A 15836-nucleotide genomic window follows, 5' to 3' on the forward strand; every position below is an offset into this window, starting at 1 on the left:
AAGGAATTACTTACTGGGAACACTTTTAACAGTATTTATGGCTCTATTATATTATAATGGGCTATTTAATAATAAAAAATACATTATATTGATTAGAAGCTAGCGTTTGATTCAACAAAATCGCAGAGGTCCTATATATATTTTCATCCATCCTGTAATTTATTCCCCGCTGCCTTACTTTTATTGTGCCGTGACCTGGGGAAACAGTTAAGGACACATAGATATACCACTCTTTCTGCCAGGGAACAATACATGTGGACTCCATGAACCAGTTTGAAACTGGGCATTAGTCTTGGCTGTACTTACAGAAATCAAAGATTACTACTTATGTACACCCTTGACCTTCTGGGATTGGAAACATACCACCTCCACTGTGGCAAGGTAAAGGAGGAATCAGAGTTTTCAGGCTGCTGTGGCTGTCAGCGGGAGGGCATGCGCTGTGAGAAGCAGAGCCAGGATGGCAGGTGAGGGGTCAAGAGGAGGAAGAGAGGGGAGAGGGCCAAGAATGGGAGAGAAGGTGGAAAGCAGAAAAGAGAACAAAAGATGCAGGAGGGGGACTTCCCTAGCGGTCCAGTGGTTAAGACTTCGAGCTCCCAATGCAGGGAGCACGGGTTCGATCCCTGGTCAGGGAACTAAGATCCCACATGCTGCACGGAGGTGCCTAAAAAAATTTAAAAAAAAAACAACAAGATGGAAAGGGGAAGCGGGTTATAGGAAGAGAGGACGGGAAGAGGGTGGACAGGCAGGCAGCAAAGCAAACACCGGCACCCCAGGTCCAGGCGGTGAGAGGCACAGGGGGAGGGGCCTTCCCCCTCCCCCATCCCTATCATTCCTCCCTCCCCAAACCAGTCCTAAACCATGTGCAAACCCAGCTTAGCCAGTGTACCTGTTGAGAAAGCATAGCTTGCACCCCTGTTCTAACCTGATTGCCTTCCCTAAGCTCCTGGAAAAAAACCCAATTCACAACGGATCGTGAGATGGCGTCAAAGTTTTATTTAACTCATTAGTGAGAAAAAAGCTGCAGAATCAAAGAGCTGGTTGAATGAGGGTGTGAAAAAGTGGGATTTATACCATCAGTGGGAAAAGGAAATGCTGAAATAAGCTTGTTGAGTTATATATATATATATTGTTTAAACCGGTTAATATCCTGTAAGTCAATAAAACTATAACCTTTGAGGTTATTTTTGCTACTAGTTAGGAAAAAATCAGCCTGCTTCATCAGTTTTCTACAAGTTAACCTCTCAGTTTACAGGTCTGTAAAACATCTGGGTCTTAATCAATTGTGAGTCCAACACAATTATATTTCCCAGGACAGTAGGATGGCCGTCAGGTGGGCTTATTAAATGCTTGGGCGTGAGATTCAAAGGTCACGAAACCACGTTTTTGCCTATTTTCAAGTTTTAGACTATTTTTTCTGAAAATCCCCCTAATTAAAATCTGATGCCTTGGGGACTTCCCTGGCAGTCCAGTGGTTAAGACACCGCACTTCCACTGCAGGGGGCATGGGTTCGATCCCAGGTCAGGGAATTAAGATCCCTCATGCCGCACCGTGCCGCCAAAATAATAAGAAGAATAATAAAATTAAAAATCTGGTGTCGGGCTTCCCTGGTGGCGCAGTGGTTGAGAGTCCGCCTGCCGATGCAGGGGATGCGGGTTCGTGCCCCGGTCCGGGAAGATCCCACATGCCGCGGAGCGGCTGGGCCCATGAGCCATGGCCGCTGAGCCTGCGCGTCCGGAGCCTGTGCTCCACAATGGGAGAGGCCGCAACATTGAGAGGTCCGCGTACCGCAAAAAAAAAAAAAAAATGTGTTCAGAGGGTAGATCTCAAGTTATCTGTTTTTTTAAAAATGACCCAAAGGCAGCTTTGGAAAAGAAAAGGGGCAGGGAGTTTTCAGAGACCAGAGTAGAAAATAAAGAGGTAATGAGTCCAAAATACAAACACCATTTCTTCACAGCGTCCATTTTGACCCCTTATGAGGGATTTGAACATTTAAGCCAAAATTGTCACATTCACTATCCACTCATTGATTCATCATTCAAGCATTTGTTCATTCAAACTTCTGTTCATCCACAAATAGCTGCATGACTACTACGTGCCATGCGTGTGTCTGTGTGTGTCAGAGCAGTGGGGAGACAACTGCTACCCAATAACCATGCAAATAAATATGAGACTGAAGTTGTTTAAGCATAAAGAACAGGTGTATGCGCCTGAAATGTGAACGGAAATCTGAGAGATGCGGCGAATGAACTAAGCCAGGCAGCAGACAGAACGCGAAGCCCTGCGTGGAGAGTGACCAGGAAGTGGCCTGGGAGGGTGCTCTCTGTGGCCCAAGCAAGCACCCAGGAGGGGCCGGCGGGAGGGCTGAGCTGGACCATGAAGTTCAGGTGAGGCTGGGCAAGAGGAAACGGAATGATGTGAAGGCGATTCTGAAGAGGCAGAGAGATGCACGTGACCTTCGATTGCTGAGGGGCGGTGAGAAGAATGGCCTCACTCCAGAGGAGGGGATGTATGCGAACAGATGGGGCCGGAGGGATGAGGCCAGATTTGAGGGAGGACTTGCAGGCCATCGGAAGCTCGCTGGCTTCATCCCCATCAACCCAAGTGACAGAAAGCGACTGTCACAAACCAAAGCAAATACGTATATATAATATATATATATCTCTACTATATATATTTACTACATATATTTACTATGTATACTTACTATATGTATTTCTTATGTATATTTGCTCTCTATATATGTATTATATATATATACCCTCTCTATATATATATTTACTATATATATTTATATTTATTATATATTCTATATTTATTCTATATTTACTATATATATTTCTATGTATATTTACTCTATATATACCCACTATATATATTTACTAAGTATATTTATTATACATATTTATTATATATATATATTTACTAAGTATACTTACTGCATATATACCCACTATATATATAGTGGGTATATATATATATATATATAATACAAATATATAGGGTACCAGAAGGTGGCAGAACACCACACGGTCACACCTGCCCCTGGGGCATTTCTCTCTTTGAGCTGACGAGCACCATCTCTTAGTGTCAGTGGGCGATGTGCCTGAGGCTGGACCTAATTGGTTTTGTCCAGAGTGCAGAGTTTCGCTGGCTTCTCAGACCTAATTCTATCACCAGCAAGTGCCAAGTACAACCATCTCCAGCAGAGAAAGCCAGCGGCTTTTCCAGTTTCTCATTCTGTAATAGCATTGTTTCTGATAAGTCATAAAAAGCTTTTGAAATATGTCTAAGGAAATACTGAGAAAGAGCTACTTTTTAAGTTGGGCAGTAGTTAAAGAGAGAGAAATATAAGAATAGAAATAACTTCCATTCATATAGAATCATGTATCATTCAACGTGCTAGAGTGAGGTAATTTCCCAAGGTCACAGAGTAAGTTATTACATGAAATGGAACCAGAACTCTCTTTTTCTGACTCAAAGTACTACGGTCCTTCCTGGAGACCAGATGCCCCTAAGGAATTGCTAAGACAGCTCATTGAGAATGAATGAAACAAGGTCTTTTTATTGCCCTCCCTTGATTTTCTCATGTTTTATACATCCTCATTGAAAATATTATAAATTGACGCAACAGCCCAATTGGTGTCTGGTGTGCCCTTCTCATGGGCTCAGCTGTAGTCCCACTTCTGTTCAAAGCCATTTTCTCACCAAGAGGAGATAATAATCTATGCTTCAAGCCAGGCATGAGCACACAATCCCAGGGTCCCCTTTTGAGATTCTACTTGCCCCCCAGACTTTGGGTACCTGTGACTGCACCAGTCAGGATGCTGATGGAAACAGGACACCCCCCCAAAAATTAAATGAAGGATGTATAATGAATTGGTATTCCCAAAGTTGGCCGCAAGATTGAGAGAAATCAACAAAAGAAGATGAATTAGCCCAAGACTGACTTCATCAGGAGGTTACTGGCGCTCAGCCTGAGTGGAAAGGGGGTGTTGGTTTTCTGAATCTAGTGAGAGCTGTCACTGGAGGAAAGGGCTGTAACCTCAAGTGGAGAAATGCAAACACACCAGAGAATATCCTGGAGCAAGAACTAGCCAGACCTCTCCTCCACCTTCCATGTCCTGTCTGTGCCTCCCATGGGCAGGATACTCCTGGAAGCCACAGGATAAAAAGCCTGTGAGGCCACCCAAAGAGGCCAGGCTACTGGGACACTTGTGCAGGTCCAAAGAAGAAATACAGATGGCCAAGAGGCACGTAAAAAGATGCTCATCATCGCTAACTATTAGAGAAATGCAAATCAGCACAATTAGGTACCACCTCACACCTGTCAGAATGGCCATCATTTCAAGTCTACAAATTATAAATGCTGGAGAGGGTGTGGAGAAAAGGGAACCTTCCTATACTGTGGGTGGGAATGTAAGTTGGTGCAGCCACCGTAGAAAACAGTATGGAGGTTCCTCAGAAAACTAAAAACAGAATTACCATATGATCCAGCAATCCCATTCCTGGACATATATCCAGACAAAACTGTAATTCAAAAAAATACATGCACCTCTATGGTCACAGCAGCACTATTCACAATAACCAAGATATGGAAGCAGCCTAAATGTCCATCAACAGATGAATGGATAAAGAAGATGTGGGGACTTCCCTGGTGGTCCAATGGTTGAGAATCTGTCTTCCAATGCAGGGGACTCAACTTCGATCCCCGGTCAGGGAACTAAGATCCCACGTGCCGCGGTGCAACTAAGCCCACACGCTGCAACAACTGAGCCCACGTGCCACTAACCCCGGAGCCCACGCACTCTGGAACCCATGCTCCACAACTAGAGAGAAGCCCACGTGCCACAGCGAAAGAGCCCATGTGCTGCAACTAAGACCCGACGTAGCCCTAAATAAATAAATAAATATTTTTTTTAAAAAAGATGTGCTATATATATACAATGGAATACTACTCAGCCATTAAAAAAAGAACAAAATAATGCCATTGCAGCAACATGGATGCAACTAGAGATTATCATACTGAGGGAAGTAAGTCAGAAAGAGAATAATAGACACTACATGATATCACTTATATGTGGAATCTAAAATATGACACAAATGAACCTATCTATGAAACAGAAACAGACTCACAGACATAGAGAACAGACTTGTGGTTGCCAAGGGGGAGGCGGTTGGAGGAGGGTGGAGTGGGAGGTTAGGGTGAGCAGATGTAAGCTTTTATATACAGGATGGATAAACAACAAGGTCCTAACGTATAGCACAGGGAACTATACTCAATATCCTATGATAAACCATAATGGAAAAGAATGCAAAGAAAAAAGAATGTATATATATATATATGTATAGCTGAATCACTTTGCTGTATAGCAGTAATTAACACAACATTGTAAATCAACTGTACTTCAATTAAAAAAAAAAAAAAGAAGAATTAGTCTAGAGGGACAGACAGAGATGCCCAGCATGACAGCTGAGTCTCAAAGCCCAGCTTAATTCATTTTATCCAAGTCAGCCTCTCTGGGCCTCTATTTCCTCATTGACACAGCACCCACCTCACAGGAGATCCTCAAACGACCTGCATTGGCTGGATGAATGAATAAAAGGATGAATGGGGCAGTCAGGCAGCCCCTGCGACCCTGGAGGGAGCGCTGGCCAGGGCTCCATCCTCCCACATCGCTCTCTCTTCTTTTTTTTTTTTTTTCCCACGGTACACGGGCTTCTCACTGTTGTGGCCTCTCCTGTTGTGGAGCACAGGCTCTGGACGCGCAGGCTCAGCAGCCATGGCTCACGGGCCCAGCCGCTCCGTGGCACGTGGGATCTTCCCGGACCGGGGCACGAACCCGCGTCCCCTGCATCGGCAGGCGGACTCTCAATCACTGCGCCACCAGGGAAGCCCCACTCTCTCTTCTTGATTAGACCGTCTGCACCTTCCCCTCTCTTAGTTAGTGTCTAGGGCCTGGACATGTTTGATGGTCATTAGAGCCACTGATGGAAGAGCTCCATGCCAGGCCTTCGTGTAAGGACATGAGACACAGCCTGGGTCCTTCCAGGCTGATGAGCACATGCCAAGGCCCTGCAGGAAGATGGACAACTGCAAACGGGGTGACAGGGGCGCCTCCATCCTCACGCCCCTCCTGGGGTTACTCTCTCCGCGCCCACCATGCCACGGGGTCTGTGGAGGTACTGGGGGGACACCGAAATGGGGAGAAATGTTGCAATGAGAGAAGGGGATTCGGTTGCCCACAGACGTCTTGGATATGCTTGAGACGTGGTATTGCCAGTGACCTGATGTCCCTACAGGGATAATAAAAATCTCCAGTGTTACTGCAAAAACGAACAAAAGAATGAGTGGAGTTGTTGCCTACAGACCACACACACACACACACACACACACACACACACACACTATCTGGCCTCCGATCTGCAGTGTAACAAATACATGCCAAAATATGTCTTGTTTGAGTTTTCTGCTAAAACCTGCTACCTCACACATCCACTGCTCCCAAGTCCTGCTCAAAAGACAGCCCGGAGACCACACAGCAGTCTCTTCCGAAAGGTCACTGGCTGCTTCCCTGCTCTGAATCCCCACTTCCTCGTGTCATGGATGGTTATTTTTTAAGTTGCTGATACAACTCATTAAATGTTAATGCTTTCAGAGTCCCAGTTTCTGCAGAACCTTGTCCCGGTAGTGGGAAAAGCCTAGACTTCTTTTCACCTTGAAAATATTGTAGCGACATCTCTTCGGGCCAAATGTTTAGATCTGTTTCCCACCCATCCAGACATCAAGGCCATGTTGGGGAGTCTGTGCTTTTCCATCAGCAATTCTCTCTCACTTGATGGTAGTAAAGCACCGAAAGAATGAATTGAGCTTGTAATCCTCCATCGATATGCGCAGGAGACATGTGACACAGCACAAAGGCCAGATCCACCTTGGCCCCTGGTCCGCACGAGCCTCGGAACTGGTGAAGACACTGGGATCCCAGGGAGCTGCTGTTAATTACAAGTATGTCCCTGGGAAGGAGGGACTGCCCTGGGCCTCCTCACCTTGCGGCCAAGCCCACGCTCAGGAGGGAATCTGAGACTAGCCACTCTGTCCTGTATGTGAACTGAAGCCATTATTCCCCCCTCCCAAGGACATTTGCCAGTTACACCTTATTTTTCATTAAGAAAGAAATAGCTGACTCCCTATTAAAGGATCTCATACGTCAAGAGCCAAGGAACATGGATATTCTGGTCCAGGGTACATCCCAGTGTCCTACAACCATGACAGGCATTTCCTTTTCTATAAAAAGCCATCCTTGGGTGAGTGACTCCATCCTATCCTGTCCGTTTACTGACGAGCAGCGACTGAGTCAGGGCACCGTGGCCGGCAGCAGGGACAGAAGGAGAAGTGCCTCTTCTCTCCTAAAGCAGTTGGCATGTTTTACATTCCCATCAGCAGTGTGAGGGCTCCAATTTTTCCACATCTTTACCAACACCAGGTATTGGCGATCTTTCTAATTTTAGGCCTTTTAGTGGGTGTATAGTGACATCTTGTTATGGTTTTATTTTGCATTTCCCTAATGATTTTTTTATAATTTTTATTGGAGTATAGTTGAGAAGCGCCTTTAGTTCAGATGCTAGCTGGTGCATCACATGGCCAGGTCTCCTCCCCTGGGAAAATTGTGATCCAGACACACCTGGTCCACGGGGCGCCCCCTCCGTCCCTCGGCTCGTCCACCCCTGTTCCAGGACAGCTTCTTCCCCTCACGTCAGGGACTTGCTGCTTCCTGCCCAGCTCTAACCATCCCCACATGGAAACGTAACTAGCCCCAGCCCCAGTCCCTCACAGCCCAGCTTCACTGGGCAAATACATAAACTAAGCTGCACGTTGTGTGCAGACGCATTCAGTCATTTCCAGACTTTCTTTAGCCAGAGACTAACCGTGGACTCCGCCCCCCCAACCCCAGAGGCTCTGATCTCCCTGGTCTGGAGTTAGATCCAGGCACCCATTTTTTAAGTTCCTCCCATGTCTCTTGCAGGCAGCCAGGGCTGAGAGCCGATCTGTGTCCTGGTTTGCAGACAGAGAAAGGGCAGGAATCATGACTGAGCATCAGGACCCAGAGCCTGGCACCAAGTAAAGTCCCTCCGTGAAATGGGTGGAGACACACAGTTCAAGGTTAAAGGTGTCTCTGACCATCTTCACCACCTCTGAGCTGGGCCCTATCCTGTGTTGGACAGCAGGCAGTAAGGAGATAGTTCTGACTTTAGAACAGGAGACATTTATATCCCGTGCCAAGTCTTTCCAAGGAATGCGGCAGCTGGCCCTTCTGCAAAGCCCTGTGCTGAGTGCCAGAAGTGGTCCTGGCCAACCTGTGAGGGGCACCTCTCCAGGGCGGGGTCTCCGGAGCCCCAGACCCCTTCAGCAGGAGAGCTTTGTATTGGGATAAGAAGCCCCCGATCCTCCAGGCTCCTAATCTGTGGTAAGATACTGGATGAGCACACTCACAAGACACCGAGGGCAAGGGTGATATTTGTGCAGGAGCTACTGTAACCAACACTGATTATAAACCTCCCGCCAGGCCCGAGTCCAGCCCAGCTTATAAGACATGAACCTATGGCAGCTAATCAGATGAAGTTCCCTTCTAATTACTACTTTGCTCGTCTGCCTAACCCTGGCCTTCTGACTCTGTAACCCTCCCCCCTGGGGTGATTTTAGAGGCAATGGGGTGATTTAGAGGAAAGATGCTCTATTCTCCAGATACCTGCTGTGAATGTCTGGAATTCCTTCCTTTCAGTTTCAGTTCTTTGACTTAGGGCTAGGATAGCAAATATCTTCCTAATAAGGGTTTGTCTTCCATTAGGGCCTTAAAAAGTCTTTCAATAAATTCTTACTACTTGCATTTCTTTCCTTGAAGACTTGGGGATTGTACAGAGGTAACATACACGGTACAAGATAACCTTTATAGCCTTCATCTTTATTAAGCGTAAAACTGCCCCACTGGCTGAAAACACTCCCTTGAAAGCCACATGGCAAAGATGAACAAGTATGCAGGTGAGTTTTAGAGGCAGAAAGGATTATATTTTTGTGAGGAAACCCAAAGTGACCATTCATATAGACAAATAACAGAAAGAAATGACAGCTACCACAAGGTAAAGAAGTTTACCTTTTACTCTTGAATTGTTTCTATTTTTACTAAATTTCCCGCTGCATCCACTTGTGTAATTCCAGCATTTTAATTTCTTTTAAAGCATGATGGGATGAATCAAGCAAAGGCTAGAAGTTGTCCCAAGACAGGAATGGAAATGGTTTTCCTGGAACGGTCGATAGACTTGTGATGTGAGAGAGAGGATGAGTCCTCTATGTGGAGATGAAACAGCACAAATATACCTCCAAGGGTTTTCAACCTCAACAAAAGTTAAGTTGCAGAAGCATTTTTGCTGCAGTAGACCCCATGGCAGTCACTGATTAGATATTCCGGTTTCCAATATTAAAGGGAGACACCTAGAAATCCATGGAATACTCAGTTGTGGTTTTGCTGAGGTGGCAACTTAGATCTTTCACACTGAGAAGCTGGGGGAGAGACTGAGGCACTGAGCTGGTGGCTGAGCCGGTCCAGCTGCCCAGCACCCACGCTCTCCAGTGGCTGACTGGCTGCTGCTCTCTGCTCTCTATTTATCGTCACAAGTGCATCTTATGGGGAAAATTGTGTGCTACAATTACTGGAGGATAGACAGGATTCTCAGGGCACTTCTAAATGTGTCTGCAATGAGTAGATTTCACTAAATTCGACCCACATATTCTAAAATTTACTTGAAATTCCCTTAGCAATCTATAAACCCCAACCTAGAAACAACCACAATACAGAGCATTGCAGAGATGGAAAAGTCAAGTAAGAAGAGAGCCATGCTGAAGAACAGCCCCGATCAGGGACCATCTTCATCTCAAATTGTTTACATACTTTCATTAATGTCTTCTTAGGCAGAATGGTACATTCAGATCAATCTTCCTGAAGGGAAGTCTGGCAGCACCTAGTGTGGAGACTGGGCTGTGGAAGACACAGGCTCACACAAACAAACGCATGCACACATTCACACACACCACAGATACACACAGGTGTGCACACATACAAAGACACACAAACACATATGCACATGAACACATGCACACCAACACATGAACACATACACCACATTCAAAGGGACACACCCCGTAAACGCATGCACACACACACCCTTCTCTGCCATCACAGCTGCTGTGTCTCATCAATGGAACACCTCTCCCTTCCCTGCAACCTGACTGCAAGACTTGAAAGCAAACATCTGGTATTTTTCTTCTACAAGGGGAAGCAGGCTCGATTCTTTTTCAAGAATCCTAAGAAAAACTCTAAGAGAATTTCCCAAACTCAGGAAGGCTGAACAGCCAGAAAGAATGACCCTGCAAGTAGATACTATTATGATCCCTGCTTTACAGGTGAAGGAACAGGCTCAGAGATCACACAGTTACTAAGGGGCAGAGGCAACATTTTAAACTGGGACTGCTGACTCTAGACAACACGGCCTGACCTGTCCACTGGGTCAGGTCAGAGTCTGAGTTATTCAGTGTCCCGTAGACAGAGGCCCCCTCATCCAGGGGGCAGCTCCAGCGTCAGTCAGGCAGAAACCGGCATGGCTTCCCGTGTAGGAGAAACACCCACGTTCTCACAAAGCCCTGTAACCCCTAAATGATCAATCCTCCTTCTCTCCGACCTCACTGCCAATCCTCTACCCTTCCTGGTCCACCCCAACTCCCAGGCCCCCTTTCCATCCCTAGAGCAGCAGACCAGCATGCCCTGCCTCAGGACCTTTGCACTTGCTCTTCACTCTGCCTGGGATGGTCCTTCCCATCTATCCATGTGGCCATCTATTCACACTCCTCTGGGTCTCCACTCAGAGGCCTTGATCATCCTATTTTCCTATTTTAAACTGCACACCACTCACCACAGGCCCTACTTAGCCCTCTTCTCTGCCTCCTGCTTATCCATAGGGTTTATTGCCATATAACTACTTCTAATTATTTATATACTTAATTATTTACACCAAGTACTTCTCTGTTTATTAGCCTCTCATCTGTCTCAATACAACGCGAGCTCCATAATGGCCGGGGTTTCTGCTGGTTTCATCCAGCTCTGAGGACATTGCCTCGCACAGGGCAGGTACCCACCAATGAATTGAGCTGCTGGGCTGCTGACTGTGGCTCTTTTTTTTGTTTGTTCGTTTGTTTTGCAGTACGCGGGCCTCTCACTGTTGTGGCCTCTCCCGTCGCAGAGCACAGGCTCCAGACGCGCAGGCTCAGCGGCCATGGCTCACGGGCCCAGCCGCTCCGCGGCATGTGGGATCTTCCCGGACCGGGGCACGAACCCGTGTCCCCTGCATTGGCAGGTGGACTCTCAACCACTGCGCCACCAGGGAAGCCCCTGAGTCACTTCTTTAGAGAGGCAGGTGCTGGCGGAAGAAGGGTGCAGAGGAGCAGGAAGTTGGTATCTCTTCCCCAACCCATGGGTCTTCAGTGACTCAAAGCTTAAGCATGACAAGCCAAGAATAGATTTCCTATAGGACGTGGATAAAGGGTGACCTGCACATGGGATGACGTAGCGGAAGCATGGAGCTGGGGGAGCCTGAGCCTGGTGATAAGCAAGATGGTGGAGATGGATGATGACGTGCCCGACCCCTCCCTCAAGGACCAGGAGCCCTGCTGCCGTCCCAGGCTTCTGGGGGCGGGGGGCGTGGTCCACCTGCCCAATATCCCTTTCTGTTCCATGGAGGAGTCTCGCATGACCGGAGCCCCTGCCTGCTGCCTGGCCTAACCTGGTCAATCATTCGTATTAAATGGTGCCCAAAAGGGTGCCTCCTCCCACACGCCTTCTAGAAATGATAACCCAAGAAGAGCTTGACGGAAGACGTTGTAGCGAGAGAGAGATTTGGTGGCAGGAAACTTTTTAGTATCCATTAAAGTCAAGGTGTACAGACGACTCCCAAATATGGAGGAATTATTACACAACATCAAAAGAGGCTGTGTCGACAATGAAAGTACTGATGAAAACAATAGAGCACTCCCACAAACCATACATGCTCACTGAAATGTCACCCACCCTTGCACACCCATAGATACACTCGCCCAGGTCCAGAAATGCCGTTTGGTGATTTTGTAAATGGGTGAAAATTCCTTTTACCAAAACAGGACCCTTCTTGCAGTTATGTGCCGTGTGGATTCTTCTCTTTAGGGAAGTCTATTCTCTCTGAACTTTGTGGTAAATTGTTCCATCTTGATGGAACCAGGGCATTGCTGATGTCCCAGGATCCCTGCTGACACTACAAAATGCAGATAGTAGGTGTAGGTAATCTACACTTCTCCAGAGCACCATTTTCTCCCAGACTGTGTTCTGTGGGCGATTTTCTATTGAAGAAGAGACTGCAAACTCAAATAAGTTTGGAAAGTGCCGCTTATCTCATCCTCCTTTTGCAGATTTACAATGTACATCAGCAAAATAAGGACTGTAGAATCCAGCAATAAAGAAACCCTTTTAAATTCCATTTAATCTAATGATCTCCAACTTTTTCTGGGCAACAAACCCTTTCTCAAAAGGTTCTATGAAACAGTGATTCAAAGCATGCCTCTTGGGAAACTCCACTCTAGAGCAAGTATGGCCAAGGTTTTATAAACCCCAGCAACACTGGTTATCTCCCTCCCTAAACTCTGGTAACTATTTCTCTAGAAGAAGAGAGACTAGCCTGCACATTACAAAATCTGTCTCTTGCCACAGATTACAGGCAGCTTCTCCCATCTCTCTAGACCAACAACCTGCTTTCAGACAGAACATTTTTAAGGAGGACACCCATTCAACTCTGTCTCCTCCCAGCTCCCACAGAGGCTCACCTCCACCTCCAGACTGTCAGGAAACTGGCCACAGGATGCAATGACAGAGATAATACCTTATTCAGCAGAGAGGGGCCAAGCAGGACACTACACGGTTTTCCCCCCCATTCTGCGTTGTCTCTGGACTCCTGCGATTTAAAGTGTTGCCCATAGACCAACATCATCACCACCACCTGGGAGCTTATCAGAAACGCAGATATTCAGGCTAAACAGTCAAAGAAAAATTGCACTGGACAGAGCTAAATGAGCAAAGAAGAGTTTATTCAAGACTATTGCAGTAGGGGAGAGAGATTGAACCAACTTAGCTGAAACATGGCAGGAGAGTTTTTAAGCCCTGGGATGAACTAATGGAAAAGTACTGGAGGAAGTTAGGAGGAGGGTGGTCAATGTGATGAGGCCTCTGTGTTTGCTAATTTGCACTTGCTGTGCTTAGGCTCCTGCCCTCCCAGGGAGACTGAGAAATAGGGAAATATGTTTCTAGATGATGCCATTTCAAAGGGATGGCTCCCCCCTCCTCAAGAAGGACATTCTTGGATTGTGAAACTCGCAAGGGGCTGGAAGAAGATTTCCATCTTAAGGGGAAAAGAAATAATTTATGATTATAAGTTTTCTAAAGTAAATGCTGTAAGGAAAGGGCAGTCAGGGGCCAAGAGTCAGGAAGAGATCTGTCTAAAGTTTAGTCAAGCCGAAGGGAACATGAAGGCCATCTCAGGTCACACCCCAGACCTCTTGAACCAGATCTGTGTGGACTGGGCCCAGGAATCTCTTTTTAACAAGCTATCCAATGTTTCCAAAAGGTGCCAAACTTCCAAGTCTTAGATCTAATACTCCAATTAACTAGAAACCTTGTGTATAAATTTGCTGAGCTTAACAAACGTCATTTTGATGAACAAGCTCCCCTATGAAATAAAGCAGGCCAGGCTTTATTTAATTTAATTTAATTTAATTTATTTAATCTCAGTAGTGATGTCTCCGTGTTAGCCTTAAGGAGATAATATCCAGCCTGGAATTTAGAGGACCCCTGGTTTTTTGCTTGTTTTGTTTTGTTTCAGTGAGAACCCTCCCAAGAAAATGTACTATCATTCAAACAGGAGTTTTCCTTGGGACCTTGGATGCCCGTACTTTGGTAAAAAGGCAATTCTGTTTCTTTAATGTTCTGTATTGTTTTCAGTACATTAAGAGTATTACTGTCCCAGTGCTACAGGGAGATCTTCCTTATAGGCCCAGTAAATCAAGGATAAGAACTAATTGAAACTTGCTTGCTATACCTTTGTGGGCTGAGTCTTGCAACAGGAAAGCAATCAGCCAGCAATTAAAATGCTAATACAGGGCTCGCCCCAGTTGGGTGCTCTTGACAAAATGCAGTGGGCAGCTCCAGGAGAATTCGTAACAGCCAGGCTGCACTGGACTTAATTTAGAAGCCATCGATTTATCAGAGCTGCAAATAACACTATAAGAGATGTTTTGCCAGTGGAAAATAACAATAATAATAATAAAAGAACTGATTGTTATGAGTTATTATTCTCAATGAGCTGAGTGCAGTCAGCTCAGTTGTTTAGAATTTGGTGCAGGTAGAACCAGCATTTGGGGTTGAGCCCCCTCAGGCTTGCTTTTCTGGGGCCCTGGCCTATGGGAAAAGCTGCAGGTACTATATACAAAGACTCGGGACATCAGAAATGTGACTGAGGCATGTGAAAGTGGGTTGATCTTATGCACTCGGAATTGAACTGACCTCAGTTTAAATCATCCCACTTGCTAGCTCTTGATCTTTGGCATTATTTTATTTTTATCTGCCTCAGTTTCCTCATCTGTCTAATGAGGATATTAACATACCTACCCCATAAAGTTACTGTGAGAATTCAATATCATAATTTATAGTAGTTAACATAGTACTGCATGGAATGATTGTTTAAATAATACATTATTATTAACCTCTCCAGACTCTGCCCTTCTCTGGACTCCCGCCCTCACTTGTTCTGTATTTGCTGCCTTAGCTGCTGTCCCTCTGCTTTGTACCTATTCTTGGGTTTTCTCCCCAAAGCCCTCCATCATTGTTCCATTAGGAATCTCAGCTCCCACCTCACAGCCCATGGGCCACACCCACATGGCCTCACACTCAACCGTTTCCCAGGAGTAAGGTCAACCAAACGTTCCTCCTACTGATGGGAAATTGAGAGCAACAGATCTGTATAAATTCCAGTTCAATTCAAAAACATACATCCAGTGTCCGCTATGGGTAAGGCACCATGATGGCCACCATGTTGCTGCCCTTCCGTATTTCTCCACTTCATTATTAGATGGTGCAGTAAGCAAAACGATGTCCCCACACACAAAGATGTCCCCATCCTGATCCCCAGAACCTGTGAACATGTTACCTTGCATAGCTAAGGGGCTTTGCAGATGTAACCAAGTTAAGACGGGGTCATACAGGATTAGGGTGGGCCCTAAATCCCATGACTGGTGACCTCATAAGGAAAGCGAGATCTGGAGACGGAGACACACACACACAGGGGAAGGGCCATGTGACAATGGAGGCTGAGATTGGAGTGATGCAGCTGTGAGCCAAAGAACATCAAGGATGAATGGCCACCCCCAGAAGCTACAAGTGACCAGAAAGGATCCTCCCCTAGAGCCTTCAGAGAGAGCATGGCCCAGCCAACACCTTGAACTCAGACTTCTGGCCTCAAGAACTGGGAAAGAATAACTGTCTGTTGTGTCAAGCCGCCCACTTTGTGGTGCTTTGCCTTGGCTGCCCTAGGAAACTAATATACTTAGCAACTCCAATCTTTAGAGAATGCAAGTCCTCTTAATAAGCTGCAGCTAATTCAGGATGAAGCCTCCAAAGTCAACTTCTCCATGAGCTGGAAGAACAGCGGTAGTATCCTGTGACACCGTCTCTTCTGAACTTCATGTATTTCAGTGCTTACCAATAATTTATGT

The 15836-nt window shown here is 46.1% G+C and overlaps 1 protein-coding gene across 2 annotated transcripts in view; it reads right to left on the minus strand.

The window, feature by feature from the left end:
• The window catches only part of LOC101289752 (actin related protein 3B), a 176149-nt gene that overhangs the window by 23805 nt on the left and 136508 nt on the right, over positions 1–15836 (minus strand). The window lies entirely within an intron of this gene.

The sequence above is a fragment of the Orcinus orca genome, chromosome 9 (genome assembly GCF_937001465.1).
Source record: "Orcinus orca chromosome 9, mOrcOrc1.1, whole genome shotgun sequence".
NCBI lineage: Eukaryota > Metazoa > Chordata > Mammalia > Artiodactyla > Delphinidae > Orcinus > Orcinus orca.